Raw genomic sequence first — 23,277 nt, 5'->3', positions numbered from 1 at the left:
AAGAGAGATACATTGTGTGTCCGTGCATTCACCTATCCATCACATTTTGTGAGAAGCCAAAGTTGGTGCACTTACTGGAGACTGTAATTTAGTTAATTTTTAATCATTTAATGAATACAGGGACAAATCACAACATAAGTCACCTCAAGGCAGTGTATACGAGTCAGGTGAAGACCTTACCCACCAAATGAGCATATACATTTTAAAAACATTTTTAGAAAGTAGTAGCGCTAAAACCTCTCCCTGCATGTTTCTGTGAAGGCTCTTAGTTGTCCAGGTGGTTTCCATAGTAGAGAAGCTTGAATCTTCAACTGGACTGGGTTGCTTGACGCGAGGAGCTAATTACTCACGTCAAGCAACCCAGTTTCTCTACTGTCCCTGCATGTTTTTTTTTTTTTTGTGCCTATTATAACATTCATTCATTCATTCATCTCCTACCGCTTAGTCCAATTAAGGGTCACGGGGGGCTGGAGCCTATCCCAGCAGTCATAGAACGTGAGGCGGGGTACACCCAGGACAGGACGCTAGTCTGTCGCAGGGCCACAAATAGACAAACAAACACAGACACACCCACACACACACCTACGGACAATTTAAAGATTCCAATCCACCTAACCCGCATGTCTTTGGATGTGGGAGGAAACCGGAGCACCCGGAGGAAACCCACGCAAATACAGGGAGAACATGCAAACTCCACATAGAAACGCCACAGGAATTGAACCCACGACCTTCTCGCTGTGAGGCAACAGTGCTAACCACAAATCCACCGTGCTGCCCCCTATTATAACATCTGACTAATATTTTTATAGGTTCAGTCAAGCTAAATTGGGCTTTTTGTGGGAATGTATTCCAATTCTGAAGCCAGGTTCTCTGGACCTGAATGTGCGCCACGGTTTCCTCCTGTTGACTCTCTATAAGCTGTGGGAATAGTTAAGGCTGATTCAGTCAACCAGCAACCCTTCTATAAGGTCTTCGGGTCTGTGGGATCCGTTTTCAGTTTTTAGCTGAAGAAAAATGATACAAATAATTATTTTTCAAACTAAGATTAATTGGCCTTGGCTTATTTTCTGTGAGGAACATAAATCAGAAAATATTTTCAATGACCCCCTCCCCTTCACATTTACGAGGCTCTTCAGGTCCACTGGACCCAGGGCTTTTGAAAGTGTGGAAATCATAGGTCCTGTGTAACCTCACTTTCCCTTTCTGCTCTCTAGGCCTGTGAGTGAGTGAGTGAGTGAGTGAAGTGGAGCAGAGCGAAGTGAAGGTGAATGGGCCCTTGGTGTGAGCACCCACTGTTCCCGCACAAGGTTGCAACATTGTGTATGACCTACAACCACATTCCCACATTGTTCCCACATTTCACCCTCTGTCCTCAATCTTGGGGACCTGACACAATAAATAGCTCTGTCAGCATGGTTCCATACCACAAATGATCAAGATGGCAAAGTAATTCTCTATTCAGGCTGCATTACAGTTGATATTGGAAGAGACAGAGGCTTTTGATGATTTTGCAGAGGAAGACGTTTCAGAATGTGAGGATCACATTTCTAAAAATTCAGAGTCTGACACTGAGTTTGTAGAGGAGGATGAACATCAGCCAGGTCTGAAGCGTAAAAGAGCCTCAGGATCAGCCCTTCAGCAGGCAGGACTAGTCTGTGAAGTGTGTGGACCCAAGATGGACAGAAAAACACAATATACATGCACCCAGTGCAAAAGTTCCATATGCAATACACACAGGGAAACTCTGCCCCTCATGTGTGGTATAGTCTAGTATGAAAATGGCAGAGTTCATTGAGCTAATGTGTTGTTCAGACAGGTGTAATGTGTAAACTGACCTGAGTATGTTAAATTTCTAATAAAATTCAAATAAATAACACAATATAGTTTTGGAAAAACTTGCTTCATTTATACATTTGTTAATTATTTCCAGTTATGCCTGTTTTATGATGCCTTTCCTTATTTTCTTACATATTAATTTAAAAAATAACAAACATGAGCTGCATTTATATTCATAAATGTGATTTAACAAAGGTAAAAGGAACAAACTTAACATATGTGTTGTTTATATTACTTGCAGTTAGGATAAAGTAAATATCTGCTGAATATTTTAACAAAAAAAGTGTGATTATGTTGAATTAAAAGCCCCAAAATGCAATGGGTGCACCAGACCGGTGGCATGCTGTGGCACGTATGTCCACCTCTACTGGACCTCGGCCAGGGAGGACAAAGGAAATGTTGATATGTAATAACATGCATGTGGCAGACATTCATCATGTGCAGTGAATGTGAATAGCTTGCAATCAAACCGAAAGCACCAGGTTAATGTGTCACACAGTGCACCCTGCCACAGATATGAACAGGCTTTTATATCCATAATAGACCTTACAGTACAGATACATTTCCATTCCTTCCCATGGGTGACGTGTATTGTGCCCATCATATCTGTGATACCGCCTCTCCGTGGTCTCATGCACAGTAATGCATCATAGCACATGTCAGAGGCTCTGAGCTGAAAGGATCTCACTCCGGTAATATGCATATTATTACTTGATCACCATCTAAACTCTGTAGGAGGTATGATGTAAAACCGTATTACAGGCCATGACAACAGTTTTAAACATGAAACTCACCTGCAGCATGGAACCAGGTGTGTTTCACAGTACAGGGTGCACAGGAGCCAGAAACCACAGGCTGTGGTAAAAAGCCTCTCACCCGGCATTAATAAATCCAATGTGATAATCCAACCGACGTTGTTGTGTACATAGGTGCATTGTGCTGAATTGAGCAAAAAAAAAAAAGTTCACTGGAAAGGCTGCGTCTGACGAATGGTGAGAAAGCTTGGCCCACTGCAGAGGTGTCCAGTGGCTGGCAGTGGCGCACACCCCGCACTCATGCTTAGTGGCTCATTCAGCCATTATGAACACACACATAGCTGAGTGATCATTTCATCATTTCAATGCAAACACACGCACGTATTCCTGGGGCCAGAGCTCCCGACATTGCATCCCATCTTAGGGTGCTGACGCTGCAGAAGGGAAGACAGGCTAAGGAACATGACATGAGATATAGTCACATAGTTATTCACGTCGGCACCAATGATATCAAGATGAAGCACTCAGAGGTCACAAAAATAGACATAGAGAGGACTTGTGACCTTGCCAGAAAGATGTGTCGGCATCGATTAATAGTCTCTGGTCCCATCCCCTCCCAGGTACTGATGAGGCGTTTAGGAGGCTGACATCGTTAAATAGGTGGCTGGCGCAATTTTGTAGACAGCAAGGCTTTAGCTTTATTGAAAACTAGCCTTCGTTCTGGGGCCGCCGTGACTTCCTGATGCCGGATGGCCTCCACCCTACTAGGGAAGGTGCCGCCATCTTGTCTATCTCGGCTTTCAGTGCTTACCAGTCGAGTGAGTATAAAAGAACTTGTGGAGAGCTGGACATGTCCCAACTTGTCCTCTAACACTCCGAAACAAAGGTGTTCCTTTGTCTCGCTTCATCAGCGAATCGGTCGTGACGCGCGAAGCCTCCGCGCGGCATTCCATGACAAAATCTCTTGTTAAAAGTGAAATCTGCCAGAAAATGGCTGATGTCCAGGTCTTGTGATAACCAGAGAAAGAGCACACGACGGTCTCGTATCCACAGAGCCATCAGCTTAGAAATGATCCAGTGGTTTCTGCCGCATCGTCGCAGCTCGCAGCGCGGCGCACCGCGCACCGACCGTCCTTTAAAGGGGTCCTTAAACCTGTAGTTAAAGTCCTTATTCTCTGTGAAGCCCGTAAAATTTTCACTGAAAGCCAGATAAATTTTTTGAATGGTTTCCAGGTGCCAGTCTCTAACAGCTTCTGAAAAAATTCTGATGGAAAAAAAGTCCTTTTCATTCCGCCATTTCCAGACAATGAAAATCCGACGAGGGGGCGGGACCACTCCTTCCACAAGGCGTGCTCACAGGCGAATGACGTCACCGACAGGCGTGGAAAAACTCACGCATGCGCACGAGGGTTCAAGCATGTCTGACGTAAAAACATATGAATGAAATCCATATAGTTTTTGAAAAAAATAAAAAGGTACGATACTTTATGGACAGACCTCGTATAGCGAAGATTTGTCCCATCCTGTCTATGGCTGATGCTGAGAGCCTGATCCATGCATTTATCTCTTCTATTGCTCACAGACTGGCACCTCCCTATCTAGCTGACCTAATTAAACCTTACGTACCGGCCCGGGCTTTGCGTTCTCAGGCTGCAGGACTACTTTATGTCCCTAGGGTGAATAAGAAGTCTGCGGGTCACAGAGCTTTCTCTTATCGTGCCCCTGTTCTGTGGAATGGTCTCCCTGCGTCAATAAAACAGTCAGATTCTGTGGGGACTTTCAAGTCCAGACTTAAGATGCCCTTCTTTTCCTTTTCGTATGGCTAGCATACTGGTACAGTTTTGTTTTACACTTTTTACTCTTTTAATTCATTTTATTAGGAAACGGAGCGTGTCGCGGCCTCAACTTTACCTAAGTTCTTGGTCTTTCAGTGAAGCTTAGGGATGTGGCTGGTAATCACCTTAGTATTTCTTCTGTTTTTCTTGTTGATTAATGCTGGCAAATTATACAGTATTTCTTGTCTTTCTGATGCCTGATTCTTTTTTTTTTCTCTCTGTTTAAGCTGCAGCTCCATCCAGAGATGGGAGTTGTATTTGTGTTGGTGACCCCGCCGTCCTGTGCACCAACAGCATTTTTTGCATATTCGTCTGTGAATTGTTCTGTAATTTATGTCTAGCATGGCCCAAGCAGAGGGTCACCCCTTTGAGTCTGGTCTGCTTGAGGTTTCTTCCTCAGAGGGAGTTTTTCCTTACCACTGTTGCTCTGGGGGTTAGTAAGGTTAGACCTTACCTGTGTGAAGCACCTTGAGGCAACTCTGTTGTGATTTGGCACTATATAAATGAAAATAAATTGAAATTGAAAAGGTCAGTAGTGCTGGGAAGGGGAGGACGACCTGTGTTTGCCATCCAGACCTTTGGACATCAGACAGTCATTGGCGCCTTTTATTGCCATCTGACAGCAGTGTGTCATTGATCTGTTGTCTAAATATGCTTTAGATGTCATCGAGGAGGTGTGGATGAGGTAGGTCGGATGGGATCAACAATCACCTCAGTGATATAGTGGTATTCCTCCCCTGCCCTTCCAAAACAAGACTAAATTTGTGGCCTTTTTAAATACCTTCATAGAGACACAATCGCAGATGAGATACACTTAAATAACAAACATACAACAAGACACACATTGACCAATCTGTACAGAGACTAGTTACAGTATGTGGTCTCCATTGTGCCTGCAGCCAGAGCCCTGCATGTTTTTTTCTACCAAAAGTCTCTGTAGTATATGTGCACATGATATTTATGTTCTACACCTGCTGATTACACAACCTCTTGTTATTACTGGGTGATTTCAATTCAATTCATTAAATGTATATAGCGCCAAATCACAACAAAGCCGCCTCAAAGTGCTTCACACAAGTAAGGTCTAACCTTACCAACCCCTAGAGCAGGCACACAGGCGACAGTGGTAAGGAATAACTCCCTTTGATGATTTTAGGAAGAAACCTTGCTGAGTCCATGCTGGTGTACAGGACGGGAGGGCTGCAGAAGGAGACACCACTCCCACTTCTGGATGGAGACGCACCTCAAACAGAGAGAGAAAAAAAAAAGAATCAGGTGGCAGAAAGACAACAAATATGGTATAACTTGTCAGCATTAAACAACAAGAAAAACAAAAGAAATACTAAGGTGATCGCTGGACACGAGCCCTAAGCTTCATTAAAAGACCAAGGTTTTAGATAAAGTTGAGGCTGCAACCCGCTCTGTTTACTAATGGAATTAATGTAAAAGGGTAGAACACAGTAATATACTATGCAAACCATATCAAAGGGAAAGTAAGTGCGTCTTAAGTCTGGACTTGAAAGTCTCTACAGAATCTGACTGTTTTATTGATGAAGGAAGATCATTCCACCAAGCAGATGCACAATAAGAGAAAGCTCTGGGACCCACAGACTTCTTAATTCACCCTAAGGACACAAAGTAGTCCAGCACCATTAGAATGCAGAGCCCAGGCCAGTACATAGGGTTTAATTAGGTCAGCTAAGTAGGGAGGTGCTAGTCTGTGAATAATTTTATACGTTAATAGCAGAACCTTAAAATCTGATATCATAGGGACAGGAAGCCAGTGAAGAGATGCCAAAATGGATGTAATGTTGTCAAAGTTTCTGCTTCGTGTCAAAAGTCTGGCTGCAGCATTTTGAACCAGATGGAGACCCCTAATGCTGGACTGCAGACAACCAGAAAATAGAACATTGCAGTAGTCCAATCTAGAAGAAACAAATGCATGATTCAGGATCTCAGCATCAGCTATAGACAGGATGGGATGTATCTTCGCTATGTTTCACAGGTGAAAGAAAGCAGTCCTCATAATATCTCTAATGTGGAGGTCAAACAACAACGTCGGATCAAAAATTACCCCAAGGTTTCTCACATTGTCATTGTGATGTATGACACGAGTCGAGGCTAAGCGTTAGCTGGTCAAATTGATGCAGATGTCTCACTGGACCAAGAACCATCATTTCTGTCTTGTCAGAGTTTAAAAGCTGGAAATTGCTCGACATCCAGCTTTTCACTGATGCAAGGCAATCTTCTAAGGATTTCATGTGGATGAGATTACCAGCAGTTATCAGCATGTATAACTGAGTATCATCAGCATAGCAACAAAGGTAATCCCAAAACAATATGTGCCCAAGGGGTGCCATATAAAGGGAGAAGATCAGGGGGCCTAAGACGGACCCCTGTGGAACTCCAAATTTCATGTCACTAAGGTTAGAGGTAGTGTTGTTTTACAAAACACAGTGAGAACAACTGGTCAGATATGACAACCATGCAAGGGCATTCCCAGTAATCCAAAAGTGATTCTTCAGTGTATCGAGTAGAATATGATGATCCACGGTATCAAATGCTCTAATATTGAACAGCACCAGAACCGTAGTGGTGTCTGAATCCATTGCAAGCAGAAGATCATTCACCACTTTAGTGAGAGCTGTTTATCTGGAATGATATTTTCTAAAATTAGACTACAGTGGCTCAAAAAGATTATTCTCAGTAAGGTAGTCCAAGAGCTGCTGTGAAACCACCTTTTCCTGAATTTTAGAGCAAAAAGATAGATTTGATTTTGGCCTATAGTTTTTCAATGTGCTAGCGTCAAGATTAGATATCCTAAGTAATGGTTTATTCACTGCATATCTGAAACATTTAGGAACAGATCCAGAGGTTAATGAGAGATTTATCATTTCCAGCACAGTCAGCCCAGAAGTGGGCCAAAGGTCCTTAAACAGTTTTGTTGGTATAGGATCAAATAAGCAGGTTGTGCTTTTGGTAGAAATTACAAGTTTCGTCAGCACACCCAGTGAGATACTATCAAATTCTGTAAATCTAGGTAATACCTCAGTGGTAGCACTCACCTCAATAGCAGGGTGTCGTGGCTGGGTTAAGACACATTGATACGTTGTAATACATTCAATTGATGTTATTGGCAAGAAGTTTTGAAAATAACTGAAAAATATCATGACAGATGGTTTTGAAGGCACAGATTTTTTATTTATTTATCATAATATGATTTGATGTTTAAATCACTGACTGTCTTAAATTGCCTTATATTTATAGTTTCAAGTTTAATTTCAGTTCATTTTGGAAACTGAAATCATGTGCATGTGCACAATGCAGATGGCATCTGAGCCTCTGCTTTGAGGATATTGTATTTTCCCCCTGGATGCTTGAAAGTAAATAATACTTAAAATTTAATTTGGAATTTGTCTTGTTATCTCACTTTATTAATGACAATTAATGTGTGCTTTACTTTTAAATAACATGTTTGAATGCATTTCAGTGCAATAAAATAGACACTAAGCTCTTACTCACTACTTGAGCAGTTTTTTTATAGGACATATCAAGCACTTATATTTCAGAGTACTTTTACTTAAGCACTTATAATTATTTTATATTATAATTGTTTTACTTATTAAGATGTCATCTGGACTGGACAACCCACACCAACCACCTGTACAGGAAGGGACAGAGCAGGCTGTACTTTCTGAAGAGGCTGCAGTCATTTAACATCTGCACTAAACTCCAGTGGATGTTCTACCAGTCTGTAGAAGCCAACATCCACTTTTACACTGTGGTGTGCTGGGGGGTAGCACATCCAAGAAGGACACATCCAGGCTGGACAAACTGATCAGGTGGGCTGGCTCCGTGGTTGAAATGAAGCTGGACTCTCTGGTGAGGGTGGCAGAGAAGAGAACACTGGACAAACTGCTGGACATTATGGAAGATGCCAGTCACCCTCTGCACACCATCATCAGGAACCAGAGAAGCCTCTTCAGCCACATACTGCTTCTTCCCAAGTACAGGACTAAGAGACTGAAAAACTCCTTTGTCCCTCAGGCCATCAGACTGTAAAACCCCTCACTCGGGGGGAGGAGGAGTAACAGGAAGACAGAGGACGGGAAGGAGAGGAACAGCAGTCGCCAGTAAACCATCAGCGATCAGTATGTCTGGTATTTATATTTGTGTATTTATATTTGCAATTTTTTTTTTTTTACTTGTGATACTCTGTGTGCTTCTAACCCTGTGTGCTGCTATACAATGTTGCTGGAACCTCAATTTCCCTGAGGGAGTCTTCCCAAGGGATTAATAAAGTTCCATCTAATCTAATCTATCTAATCTAATGTTAAGTATACAATGTTTTGTATACAAATCTATAACAAACTTATGACTATCTGAGTGTTAGGATTCAAGTTATATTTATGATTGGAAATGCTTTTAATGCATCTTGAAGTCCTCCAGAATGGCTGTGCTGGTTTTTCCAATGACTCAATGCTGTTGTTTGCTTTCCTCTTTGTAGCTTTTTGTCTTCTCCATCTGCTGCACCGCCATCCCCTTTTTCATTGCCACACTTTCTCTGCCTCACCTGTTATTCATTCAGTTTCCAATTGTCAGGCCTGGTAAATGAGATTTAATCCTGGAGCTGTCAGGCAAGCGACTGATACCGATCAATCTCCAGAAAGCTGGAAAGAGAGAGAGGAGAGGGGGCTGTTTCTTGGAGAGAATTACCCACAATTCTTATCCACAAAATCTTTTCTGGCTTCAATGCATGCTTGACAGAAGGGGTAAAACCCAAAGGCTATGTGTGATAAATTCACCAGAAAATAATTGTTGCCAACTTTTCTAAGATTGTACAAAAAATGTAAACAGCATATATTGACACAAACATATTTGTGGGTCTAGAGGATTTATATTGGTGGAGGGATGAAAATTGAGTAATGGGACAACAAAATATGCACGGTATGAACAATTATTGGGCAAGGTGCATTCATTCATTTTCATTCATTTGTGGGCATGAGAGGGGTACACCCTGGACAGGCCACCAGTGTATTGCAGGGTTGGCATATACAGTGCCAGTAACTTGAATGGGAGCATACATACAGACAAACACGTTCACATGCACACCTACAGTCAATTTAAAGTCACCACTTCATCTAACCTGCATGTCTTTGAAAGTTGGAGGAAGCCAGACAACTGGAGGGAACATGGAGAAAAACATGGGGAAAACATGCAAACCTCAGACAGAAAGCATTCGTTTAGAGGCAAACCTGGGTCATTCTCACTGTGAGGTAACAGTGCTAATCATTAAGCTATTGTTCATTCATTCATTCAATCATTCATTCATTCATTCATTGTGCTGCCTCAAGTTGTATTCCTGAGGGTTCATTTTATTGTTGAACAAATACAGTGCTCTCAGTCAATTAAAAGAAGTAATGTACTTTTTATGAAGTGACAGAAAACCTTTTAACTACAGCGGGTTATCCAATGGAGGGACCTGCCATTGGACAATTATATTTCCCTTCAGATGAATTACACTGAAGGACTTTACAATTCCCTAACATTCCCAGTGTGCACTGGACAGGTATGATGCAGAGTGTGAAGTGACTGGGATGAGGATCAACAACTCCAAATCTGAGACCATGGTCCTCTCTGGGTAAAGGGTGGACTGTCTCCTATTGCCCCAACTAGAGGAGATCCATTATCTCATGGTCATGTTTCACATGTAAGGGTACAACGGAGCATGAGATAGATGCACAGACTGTATCTAAGGTCCTGTGGATGTTGTATTGCGCTACTGTGGTGCAGAAAGAGTCGAGCTTGAAGGTAAGATTCTCCATTTAATAGTCGATTTATGCTCATACCCTTACCTTTGGTCATGAACTAGGGATAATGACCAAAAGAACAATGATCCAAGTCATGGAAAAGAGAGCTTTCCACTAGGTATATGGGATTCTACTCAGGGAGAGGATGAGAAGCTTGAATATCCAGTCAGGACTTTGAGTAGAACTGCTGGTTTTTCCCATCAAAATTAGCAGCAGTGGTGGTTTGGGCATCTGGTGAGAATGCACCCTGGCCATCGCTCTTAGGAAATCTTCCAGGCATGTCCAAACAGATGGAGGCCCCAGGGAAGACTGAGGACATGCCGGACAGATTGTATTTCCTCTCTTGCATGAATATGCCATCAGAATCCTTCCTTCCTGGGAGGATGGGAAGGAGAGGAACAGTAGTAGCTAGTAAACCAGTAGCAGTCAGTATGGTTGGTATTTATATTGTGTATTTATATAGTAAACTGTTTTTCTTTTTTACTTTCACTTTTTATACTATGTGTGCTTCTTACCCTGTGCTGCTATACACTGCTGCTGTACCCTCAATTTCCCTGAGGTAGTCTTCCCAAGGGATCAGTAAAGTTCTATTTTGTCTAATTGAATCAAATCTTTATAACAGGAATTAAATACTTTAACAGACAAAACAAAATCCATTTGTTTCGTCATTTCCAACACAGAATATTAAGTCATCAGGCATCAATTACACATCATTACCAGTAACATGATTGTCTTACGTTTAAACAGTACATTTACAAACACACACACACATATTCAACTGCTTCGTCCAATGTTCTTTGCTCTCTCATTATTTTGTCTTTACACATGTTCGTCAATTTATGTTCATTTGTCCAACATGTAATTGCTGCCTTTGCTGTGTGAGCGTGATGTGGTATCACACCTCTCAGGAGGAAGTCACATAGGGCTCGGTGCCCGGTTGTGGTACCCCAATCACACTCGCTACCGCAAACTGTGAACTGGTATTCTCTCTTGGATATGCCTGATGTTAGTTCTTTGAGCCCATGGGTGACTTGGACTCTTATCTCTGGGCCGACACGCTGGGCTTTAGTTATAGCGGATTCTATCACCCGCAAAGTCAGGTTACAGACACTGCCTGACATTAAATGTTTTCCTGGGGCCAGAGCTCCCGACACTGCCACCCAGCTAATAACAAATGTGGGTGTAGAATCCGTTAGCTTAGCTGGGAAATTAACGCAGAAAATCCACTATGGTAATAGTGCAGTTTATTCATCAAGTTGAGACTGTGGCCTGTTTCCATAGACATGTCCATAAAAATCATGTTTTGAAAACTTAATACCCGTTACTATATTGGATAACCTTGAAATTGAGGATTGCCCGTTGGCTGTTCCATTAATATCAAATACTCTGTGTCTGCTACTTACAACCCGCGTGGAATGTTGCAAACCTACTTCCAGGTATCTTATATATGCTGCTCTGGAACTGTTGGCTGTTCCAGCAATATCAAATGTTACTTGTCTGCTAACTACAACCCACGTGAAACATCTCAAACCTAAACCTACTTCCAGGCATCTTACATATGCTACTCTGGAACCACCCCTAACAGTCCAACTGTCAACACCACTGAGGTCCTTAGTCTAGGTCTCATTAACATAAGATCACTGTCCTCAAAATCATTGTTGATTAATGATCTAATTATCGCTCATCACTTAGATTTGATTGGGTTCTGTGATACCTGGCTTAAACCGACAGCTGTCCTTCCCTTAAATAAGGCCTGCCCACAGACAGACACATTTAGTGATGTCTCTCATGATCTGAAGCAAGGTGAGGGTGTTGCTCTTATTTATAAATCTAGGTTTAGCTTATTAGCTGTTTGGGGTCACAAATGTAACTCGTTTCAGCATCTGATTCTCCGCTCTGCCCATGATGCTACATATTGGCAGGGTCAGAAGAATAAAAATCATCCGTATTATTTTGTCACTGTATATAGGCTCCCTGGCCCATACTTTAAATTCCTAGATGAATTTGCTGAGTTCATTTCTAACTTGTCAACTAGTGCAGATAACATTCTGATTATTGGTGACTTCAACATTCATATAAATAAGCCTTCTGATCCCCTCTACAAATCATTATGGAAATTGTGGACTCGATGCACATTAGTGGAAATACCATGGATCTGGTTCTCGCACGTAGTATTGCTGTCACGAATATTAACATCATGGATTTTACATCAGTGGTCTCTGATCACTCACTTATTAGGTTTACAGTTTCACTGCCGTATTTAGTGGAACAACAACCTTACTTATCACTGCGGTGACACATCAACTCCTCAACTACGACTGAACTCAAAGCTAAACTGCTTGATGTCTTAGCTTCACATTTGGAAAATTCCCAATCAGTAGACAGTCTTGTTAATAGTTTTGACTCAGCGATCAAAACTTTGCTTCACATGATTGCGCCACCTATATTAAAACCATGCCCTCCCAAAACACAGTCACCTTGGTTCAGTGATTACTTGCGTGACCTCATGAATAAGGCTAGAGGTCTAGAATGGCGTAGTTCAAAATTAGAATTATTCCACCTTGCATGGTCTGATGCTATCTTAGCCTACAGTGGCTTGCAAAAGTATTCAGCCCCTTGGTATTTCACTCTTTATGGCATTTCAAATACAAAAAGTAAATCAGCCTTCTCAATATAAACATTTCTAAAATTATCTTCCTTAGACTAAGTAATCAGCCCCTTTGGTATAATACCTGTAAATAATCAGTTTAATTGCCAGTTTTCTTCAGAGTCAGTCAGAGGATGGACACATGAACATTTCCAAGTCACTGAATATGTCATATGGCACTCTATGGTAAATCTGTGTGGAGTAGACAGTTCTCAAATACTGAGTGACTGTGCAAGAAGGAGAACAGTGAGGAAAGCCACCAAGACACCCAGACAACCCAGAAAAAGTTTTAGGCTTCTGTGGCTGTGATTGAAGAAATTGTGCACTGTGCAAATTCTGCATTTTGTATCTCCAGTTATACAGCTTCATGATGAAGTGGTATAGAGGAGGGTCTTCTTTCACTAAAACATCAAATCTAGGCTTGCATCTCAGATGTACCTTCTGGCAAATTGCAGGTGAACTTTCAGGTCTTCTTTTTTAAGAAAATCCTCCTCTGCTCCACTTCATCATGAAGCTGTGTAACTGGGGATATAAAATCCAAAACTTTCGCTGTGCACAATTTCTCCAATCACAGCCACAGAAGCCTATAACTTATTTTGGGTTGTCTAGGTGTCTTGGTGGCTTTCCTCACTCTTCTCATTCTTGCACAGTCACTTAGTTTTTCAGAACTGTCTACTCCACACAGATTTACCATAGAGTGCCATACTGTTTGTATTTCTTCATAACTGATGTAAATAAAGTCCAAGACATATTCAGTGACTTGGAAATGTTCATGTATCCATCCCCTGACTTGTCTGAAGAAAACTGGCAACAAAACTGATTATTTACAGGTATAAAACCAAAGGGGCCCATTACTTATGCAACCCATCATCTTGGCTTTTATATTTTTAATTAATTTATGTCAGGTTGTAGAGATTTATTTTCAGTTTGAGTTTAAGGAAGATAATTTTAAATTTATTTTATATTGAGAAGCCTGCTTTACTTTTTGTATTTGAAATGTAATAAACAAATTAAAATGTGTGAAATACCAAGGGGCTGAATACTTTTGCAAGCCACTGGCTACAAAGTGGGCCTATTACTCTGACTTGATCAACAATAACAAGCATAACTCAAAGTTCTTGTTCGACACGTTGGCAACACATATTCATGGACAACCACCTGTAAGTCGCTCTCCTTTTACAGCGCAGGATTTCTTGGATTACTTCAAGAAGAAAATAGAAGACATTCAGTTAAACCTATCCCAGCATGCCTGAACCCAGCCACTATACCCTACAATTGAGGCAGGTGCCATCACTAAGGTATTACCTCGATTTACAGAATTTGATAGTATCTCACTCTGTGTGTTGGTGAAACTCGTAACATCTACAAAAAGCACAACCTGCTTATTTGATCATATACCAACAAAACTGTTTAAGGGCCTGTGGACCATTCTTGGGCTGACTCTGCTGGAAATTATTCTCTCAATAAACCTCTGAATCTGTTCCTAAATGTTTCAAATCTGTAGTGATTAAACCATTACTTAAGAAATATAATCTTGACCCTAGTGTATTTTAAAAAACTATAGGCCAAAATCAAAACTATAATTTTGCTCTCAAATTCTGGAAAAGGTGGTTTCAGGGCAGCTCATGGACCACCAACTGAGAATAATCTTTTTGAGCCACTGCAGTCTGCTTTTAGAAAATATCATTCCACAGAGACAGCTCTCACTAAAGTAGTGAATGATTGTTTTACTTGCAATGGATTCAGACACCACTGCGGTTCTGGTGCTGTTAGATCTCAGTGCTGTGTTTGGGACCATGGATCATCATATTCTACTCAATAGGCTGGAGAATCATTTTGGGATTACTGGGAATGCCCTTGCGTGGTTTACGTCATACCTGACGAGTCATTCTCACTATGTTTTGTACAGTAACACTACCTGTAACCTTAGTGACATGAAATTTGGGGTTCCACAGGGGTCTGCCTTAGGCCCCCTGCTTTTCTTCCTTTATATAGCACCCTTTGGACACATATTGTGGTGTTTTGGGCTTACTTTTACTGTTATGCTGATGATACTCAGTTGTTCATGCCGATAACTGCTGGTAATCTCATCCACTGAAAATCCTTAGAAGATTGCCTTTCATCAGTGAGAAGTTGGATGTCTAGTAACATCCTACTTTTAAATTCTGATAAGACTGAAATGATGGTTATTGGTCCAGTAAGACATTGGCATCAATTTGACCAGCTAACACTTAGCCTAGGCTCGTGTGTCATACGTCACGCTGACAAAGTGAGAAGCCTTGGGTTAATTTTTGATCCTACGTTGTCCTTTGACATCCACATTAGAGATATTATGGAGAATGCTTTCTTTCATCTGCGTAATATAGCGACGAGTCGTTAGATCCTGTCTATGGCTGATGCTGAGACTTTGATTCATGCATTGTCTCTTCTAGATTGGACTATTGCAATGTTCTATTTTCTGGTTGACCACAGCCCAGCATTAAGGGTCTCCAATTGGATCAAAATGCTGCTGCCAGACTTTTGACACAAAGCAGAAAGTTTGACCACATTACACCCATTTTGGCATCTCGTCACTGTCCCTGTGAGATCAGATTCAAGGTCAAGGTAACAGGAAGGTCAAACACTAAATTCAACTAAACAACTTTCCTGGTCGCAATTTTTGATATGCTGTTATACCAGCCTGGGCTCTGCATTCTGAGGGTGCAGGATTACTTTGTGTCCCAAGAGTGAATAAAAGGTCTACGGGTCACTGAGCTTTCTCTTATCGTGCCCCTGTTCTGTGGAATGACCTCCCTGTGTCAGTAAAACAGTCAAATTGTGTAGAGACTTTCAAGTCCAGAATTAAGACTCACTTATTTTCCCTTTCGTATGGCTAGCTTACTGGCATAGTATGTTATTATGCTTTTTACTCTTTTAATTTATTTTATTAGGAAACATAGAGGGCTACTCAACTCAACTCAACTCAACTTTATCTAAATGCTGGGTCTTTTAGTGAAGCTTAGAGCTAATGGCCGACTTTCACCTTAGTACTTCTTTTGTTTTTCTTGCTACTTAATGCTGACAAATTATAGTGTATTTGTTGTCTTTCCGATGCCTGTTTTTTTTTTTCCCCCTCTGTGTTTGACGTGCGGCTCCATCCAGAGATGGCTATGGTGTCTGCTTTGGAAACCCTCCTGTCCTTTGCACTGGCAACATTTCCTCTATATTGTTCTGTGAATTGTTTTGTAATTTATGTCTGTAGCATGGCCCAAGCAGAGGGTCAACCCTTTGAGTCTGGTCTGCTTGAGGTTTCTTCCTCAGAGGGAGTTTTTCCTTGCCATTGTCACCTGTGTGCTTGTTCTGGGGGTTGGTAAGGTTAGCCCTTACTTGTGTGAACCGCCTTGAGGAAATTTTGTTGTGATTTGCCGCTATATAAATGAACATGAATGTAATATACAAGTACAGAATTTATACATTATTTTCCCTGTGAAACTGGCAAAATGTAAATTTGTTGCTTCAGTCAGTCAGTAATTATTATTATAGTATCATTATGGGTGGCACAGTGAATTAGTGTTTAGCACTGTTGCCTCACAGCGAGAAGGTCATGGGTTTGATTCCCACCTGTGGCCTTTCTGTGTAGAGTTTACATCTTCTCAAAGGGTTTGCAAGGGTTCCCTTCGGGTGCTCCGGCTTCCTCCCACATCCAAAGACATGCGAGTTAGGTGAATTGGAATCTTTAATTCAATTCAATTCAATTTTATTTATATAGCGCCAAATCACAACAAACAGTTGCTCCAAGGCGCTTTATATTGTAAGGCAAGGCCATACGATAATTACGTAAAAACCCCAAAGGTCAAAACGACCCCCTGTGAGCAAGCACTTGGCGACAGTGGGAAGGAAAAACTCCTTTTTAACAGGAAGAAACCTCCAGCAGAACCAGGCTCAGGGAGGGGCAGTCTTCTGCTGGGACTGGTTGGGGCTGAGGGAGAGAACCAGGAAAAAGACATGCTGTGGAGGGGAGCACTAATCACTAATGATTAAATGCAGAGTGGTGCATACAGAGCAAAAAGAGAAAGAAACACTCAGTGCATCATGGGAACCCCCCAGCAGTCTAAGTCTATAGCAGCATAACTAAAGGATGGTTCAGGGTCACCTGATCCAGCCCTAACTATAAGCTTTAGCAAAAAGGAAAGTTTTAAGTACAATAACTTCAGTTTTATCTGAGTTTAAAAGCAGGAAATTAGAGGTCATCCATGTCCTTATGTCTGTAAGACAATCCTGCAGTTTAGCTAATTGGTGTGTGTCCTCTGGCTTCATGGATAGATAAAGCTGGGTATCATCTGTGTAACAATGAAAATTTAAGCAATGCCGTCTAATAATACTGCCTAAGGGAAGCATGTATAAAGTGAATAAAATTGGTCCTAGCACAGAACCTTGTGGAATAATTAACCTTAGTCTGTGAAGAAGATTCCCCATTTACATGAACAAATTGTAATCTATTAGATAAATATGATTCAAACCACCGCAGCGCAGTGCCTTTAATACCTATGGCATGCTCTAATCTCTGTAATAAAATTTTATGGTCAACAGTATCAAAAGCAGCACTGAGATGAGTCCACTGTCTGAGGCCATAAGAAGATCATTTGTAACCTTCACTAATGCTGTTTCTGTACTATGATGAATTCTAAAACCTGACTGAAACTCTTCAAATAGACCATTCCTCTGCAGATGATCAGTTAGCTGTTTTACAACTACCCTTTCAAGAATTTTTGAGAGAAAAGGAAGGTTGGAGATTGGCCTATAATTAGCTAAGATAGCTGGGTCAAGTGATGGCTTTTTAAGTAATGGTTTAATTACTGTCACCTTAAAAGCCTGTGGTACATAGCCAACTAATAAAGATAGATTGATCATATTTAAGATCGAAGCATTAAATAATGGTAGGGCTTCCTTGAGCAGCCTGGTAGGAATGGGGTCCAATAGACATGTTGATGGTTTGGATGAAGTAACTAATGAAAATAACTCAGACAGAACAATCTGAGAGAAAGAGTCTAACCAAATACCGGCATCACTGAAAGCAGCCAAAGATAACGATACGTCTTTGGGATGGTTATGAGTAATTTTTTCTCTAATAGTTAAAATTTTATTAGCAAAGAAAGTCATAAAGTCATTACTAGTTAAAGTTAAAGGAATACTCGGCTCAATAGAGCTCTGACTCTTTGTCAGCCTGGCTACAGTGCTGAAAAGAAACCTGGGGATGTTCTTATTTTCTTCAATTAGTGATGAGTAGTAAGATGTCCTAGCTTTACGGAGGGCTTTTTTATAGAGCAACAGACTCTTTTTCCAGGCTAAGTGAAGATCTTCTAAATTAGTGAGACGCCATTCCCTCTCCAACTTACGGGTTATCTGCTTTAAGCTGCGAGTTTGTGAGTTATACCACGGAGTCAGGCACTTCTGATTTAAAGCTCTCTTTTTCAGAGGAGCTACAGCATCCAAAGTTGTCTTCAATGAGGATGTAAAACTATTGACGAGATACTCTATCTCACTTACAGAGTTTGGGTAGCTACTCTGCACTGTGTTGGTATATGGCATTAGGGAACATAAAGAAGGAAACATATCCTTAAACCTAGTTACAGCGCTTTCTGAAAGACTTCTAGTGTAATGAAACTTATTCCCCACTGCTGGTTAGTCCATCAGAGTAAATGTAAATGTTATTAAGAAATGATCAGACAGAAGGGAGTTTTCAGGGAATACTGTTAAGTCTTCAATTTCCATACCATAAGTCAGAACAAGGTCTAAGATATGATTAAAGTGGTGGGTGGACTCATTTACATTTTGAGCAAAGCCAATTGAGTCTAATAATAGATTAAATGCAGTGTTGAGGCTGTCATTCTCAGCATCTGTGTGGATGTTAAAATCACCCACTATAATTATCTTATCTGAGCTAAGCACTAAGTCAGACAAAAGTTCTGAAAATTCACAGAGAAACTCACAGTAACGACCAGGAGGACGATAGATAACAACAAATAAAACTAGTTTTTGCGACTTCCAATTTGGATGGACAAGACTAAGAGTCAAGCTTTCAAATGAATTAAAGCTCTGTCTGGATTTTTGATTAATTAATAAGCTGGAATGGAAGATTGCTGCTAATCCTCCGCCTCGGCCCGTGCTACGAGCGTTCTGGCAGTTAGTGTGACTCGGGGGTGTTGACTCATTTAAACTAACATATTCATACTGCTGTAACCAGGTTTCTGTAAGGCAGAATAAATCAATATGTTGATCAATTATTATATAATTTACTAACAGGGACTTAGAAGAGAGAGACCTAATGTTTAATAGACCACATTTAACTGTTTTAGTCTGTGGTGCAGTTGAAGGTGCTTTATTATTTTTTCTTTTTGAATTTTTATGCTTAAATAGATTTTTGCTGGTTATTGGTGGTCTGGGAGCAGGCACCGTCTCTACGGGGATGGGGTAATGAGGGGATGGCAGGGGGAGAGAATCTGCAGAGAGGTGTGTAAGACTACAACTCTGCTTCCTGGTCCCAACCCTGGATAGTCACGGTTTGGAGGATTTAAGAAAATTGGCCAGATTTCTAGAAATGAGAGCTGCTCCATCCAAAGTGGGATGGATGCCATCTCTCCTAACAAGACCAGGTTTACCCCAGAAGCTTTGCCAATTATCTATGAAGCCCACCTCATTTTTTAAATTTCATTTTCAATTCTTTAAATTGTCCGTAGGTGTGCATGCGGGTGTGAATGTGTTTGTTTGTCTGTATGTGGCCCTGCGACAGACTGGCATCCTGTCCAGCCTTGCGCTCTATGACTGCTGGGATAGGCTCCATCCCCCTGCGACCCTTAATAAGCGAAGTGCACAACGCATCTGGGAGATTCTTTAACTACGGGCACTATTGGCCTTGTAAATGTAATTTCCACCACACCATTGCCTTACAATATAAAGCGCCTTGGGGCAACTGTTTGTTGTGATTTGGCACTATATACATGTGCTCTGATGTCACTGTTTACATTACAGGGACATTACAGTGTTGTGGTGGAAATTACGGCAGTAGTGTGGGACAACTACATTTTGTTTAAAAAAAATCACAACAGTTGTATGACATTGAATACCCCAATTATGTTTTGATTATTTTACTGATATTTTATTCAGAGATATTTTAAAACATTAGGAAAAACGTTTCTTTACCATTCATTTTTATCATTGAAGATCAAAAGTCTGGGTGTGGGACAAGCACAAAACGGCAATATTTGCATATAATGATGCTGAAAAAAGGTGAAAAAGTCATCATAGACTACTAGAACAAATTTCTTAACACACTTTCATTGTAAAGATAACTATAAAAGTGTGAAATTTCCACTTTTTTTTTTTGTTTTTCATACAATATGATCAAAGGACATAATAAGTGCCCATAGTCTAAGAATCACCCATCTGCGCATGCGTGGGTCAAACGGGGGCAAAAATACCAACTACCACCCTCACACCGCTCCCATTGAATTTCGTATATAGTAGCATTAGCGGACTGTAAAAGGCTTACAGGGATTGTTTCAAAGGCTTTAAGCCTTAAGCGACACATACAATAATGACAGGGGCGCATTGTGCTGTTTTCAAATGCTCACACGGAATTTATAGGCTTGAAAGTTGGCTGAAAACACATGAATGCAAAGCTCCGCTGAGTCCACACAAAGACGGAAAGAAGAACAAATGTGGTCGTAAACCTCCATTTATTCTACACAATTTCGCCACAGAAAAGAAAGATCCAGACGGACGTAAAAGATGGACTAAAATTGTAAGTTTCTTGGACACATTTATTTTGTCAATATCCTGAAACCGTGCCGCCATTTTCGTGCATCAGCTTATGACTGTAATATCACGCCATGAATGACGTGGCGCATAATATTGTAAAATTGACATGTTCTATAAACAAACTGCATGCATGCACATGTCACTGTATGTCTGTCAACTTATTAAAACAACCGTGACACCAAAGAGGTTATACGCGAGACCTACCTTCATTCTCGTCATTATGAAGCTGGCGGAGTAGCAATTTCTCATCCCTGCTTAGCAAATATTCTGCAATATCCACAGTTTCAGTCTCTGGACTTCGTCTAACCATCTGTCAGTTGCCTTCAAGGGGTCAGAAATGTCTTTGTCTCCAACTATCAACAAGGACTGGTCATTTTCGACAGCAGCTCTCACTTCGGCACCAACGGTAGTTTCTGTAACAATGCAGCACACACAAGCACAGCCAGCTCTTCTTTCCACTTCTGTCCACTGCCGTACGTAGTCCTGGTTGTAACAGGCAATCCGCGGAGCTTACAAAAACGCTTTAAATCATCAACTTTCCTGCGGTTGAAATGATCCAAATCACAGCACTCCTCGCTACTTTCTGCCGCCATAGCTTGTGGGGTGGTAGTCGAAAAATTTAGCCTTCCCATAATGCACTGCGTGGCCTGAGATGCGCACTTCGCTTATTGGACTAAGAGGTTGAAGATTAGTGTGTGTGAGTTTACATTTACACTTTGTCTCACAGTACTAAGGTGTCTGACAGCTGTCAGCTGCTCGCCGATTAAAGCTATTGTACTGAACCCATACTGAACTGTGATGTGTAAACAAAAACATGAACTGTGACGTCTGTGTACTGTGACACCCTTTTGATAGTGTCACTAATATGAAGACTGATAGGAATGCCTGTCAATCAAAACACAAAAAAAGGAATTTATCAGTCTGAGTCTGTGTATTATAGTTATTCTGTCAATGCTTAAATGGTTGTATGACAAAGACTGATTTGTTTTCTTTCAGTCTCCATATTATTAACCAGAATGAGGGATGGACTGTCTCATAAATGTGTACTGCCGTGGTTTCTTTTTTTTTTTTTTTTGATTAGGGTCTTCACTGTGTGAGAGAATGCTGCTCCATCATAGTGATGTGACAACACTAGGATATTGGCTTGCGAGTGGCCTGAGTGCCTATTCGCAAGAACGTTAAAACCAATGGACATGTCAATGCACATGAAGAATGACAGTTGAGATTAATGGGGTGCTCAATGATATTATGTGCCTGTTGCTGCAGATATTGTGGGTCATGACAATGGATGCTCACATGCACACACATACAGTACACAGAAAATGCATCATCTGTATACATACAGAACTATTACTCACATACTGCACTGCCTATAATGTGTTTGCATCTCGCTTACAGAGCACATAGTATTTCTCTATTTTTCATTCTCCTGATGTGCCATATGTAGGTGGGAAATCAGGAGAATGCGTCTACTCCCACACCATGTTATCCTACAGTTGCACAATTCTATTACCATTGCTGCTGTGAAATTGCAAATTTCTCCATGTGGGACAAATAAAGGGATATCTTATCTTACACAGTCCTAGGCCTTCATTCATCAAACTGTGCAAAGAGAAGATTCTAAATTCTGTTGTATGAACAAAGTTTAGTATTTGTTAAGTCGGTTGTTCTCAAACTGGTCCTCAAGTACCACATACCCTATACATTTTCCATCTCTCCCTGCTCTGCCACAAGCTGATTAGCTGCCACACCTGAATGAGCTAATCAAGTACTGACAGACACCTAACACTAACACACAGCAGGCTCAAACTGGTGGTCAAATTGCTGCTTCTTTATTTGACCAAAAATTGCGCATTATACAGCACTTTTTGTGCTTATAATTCTGGCCACAATTTCTTTGTCCTTGTCTTTTTTAGCTTTTTTTTAGTTCGGACATAGTGGCAATCCTCTGATTCCTGGATGGGGACATGGCCCCGCAGATGACTGAACAGGCCAGGTCTTGACATCCACCGTTTCTGACAGATGTTGCACATTTTCATTGTTGCTGTTCCGGAGCACAGCGGTGTTTTGCTGTATCTGTTAGCTGTTTGAACTGAGCTGTTTGAGTTCTTTGAATTAACAGTCTTTTTCAAGACTTTTTTACTTTTTTTTACTTTTTCACCGTGCTCCAACGCCTAAAGAAGACCTTTAACGGTCGAAGCATCGCGACGGAGCTCTTTTATCAGCTAACCTTCATCAGCGTTGGCAAGCTAACTAGCTTGCTAACGCTTTCGTTTTTATTTTTATTTTATTTTTTAGCACTGTTGTTGTGCTGCTCCACAGCCTGCCTAGTGGATTTTTATTTTATTTTAGCACTGTTGTCGTGCGTTACCTGTGCTGCTCCACAGCCTGTTCAGTGGATTTTTATTGTATTTTTTGGCGCTGTTGTCGTGCGTTGCCTGTGCTGCTCCACAGCCTGTCCAGTGGATTTTATTTTATTTTTTAGCGCTGTTGTCGTGTGTTGCCTGTGCTGCTCCACAGCCTGTCTAGTGGATTTTTATTTTATTTTTTACCACTGTTGTCGTGTGTTACCTGTGCTGCTCCGCAGCCTGTCCAGT

At 41.1% G+C, this 23,277-nt stretch overlaps 1 long non-coding RNA gene across 1 annotated transcript; it reads right to left on the bottom strand.

Annotated features, from left to right (window-relative positions):
- Window positions 1-1,393: 1,393 nt before the first annotated feature.
- Window positions 1,394-22,545, bottom strand: LOC117509203. The gene is made up of 3 exons (XR_004560309.1): window positions 22,470-22,545; window positions 15,627-15,632; window positions 1,394-1,404 (listed from the first exon to the last, which is right to left on the bottom strand). It is a non-coding gene; the product is annotated as an uncharacterized LOC117509203 (long non-coding RNA).
- Between the last annotated feature and the right edge of the window lie 732 nt (window positions 22,546-23,277).

Source organism: Thalassophryne amazonica, chromosome 4 (genome assembly GCF_902500255.1).
Source record: "Thalassophryne amazonica chromosome 4, fThaAma1.1, whole genome shotgun sequence".
Classification (NCBI taxonomy): domain Eukaryota; kingdom Metazoa; phylum Chordata; class Actinopteri; order Batrachoidiformes; family Batrachoididae; genus Thalassophryne; species Thalassophryne amazonica.
The sequence above is the reverse complement of the archived record's forward strand: the minus strand, read 5'-3'. Positions and strand labels throughout refer to the sequence as shown.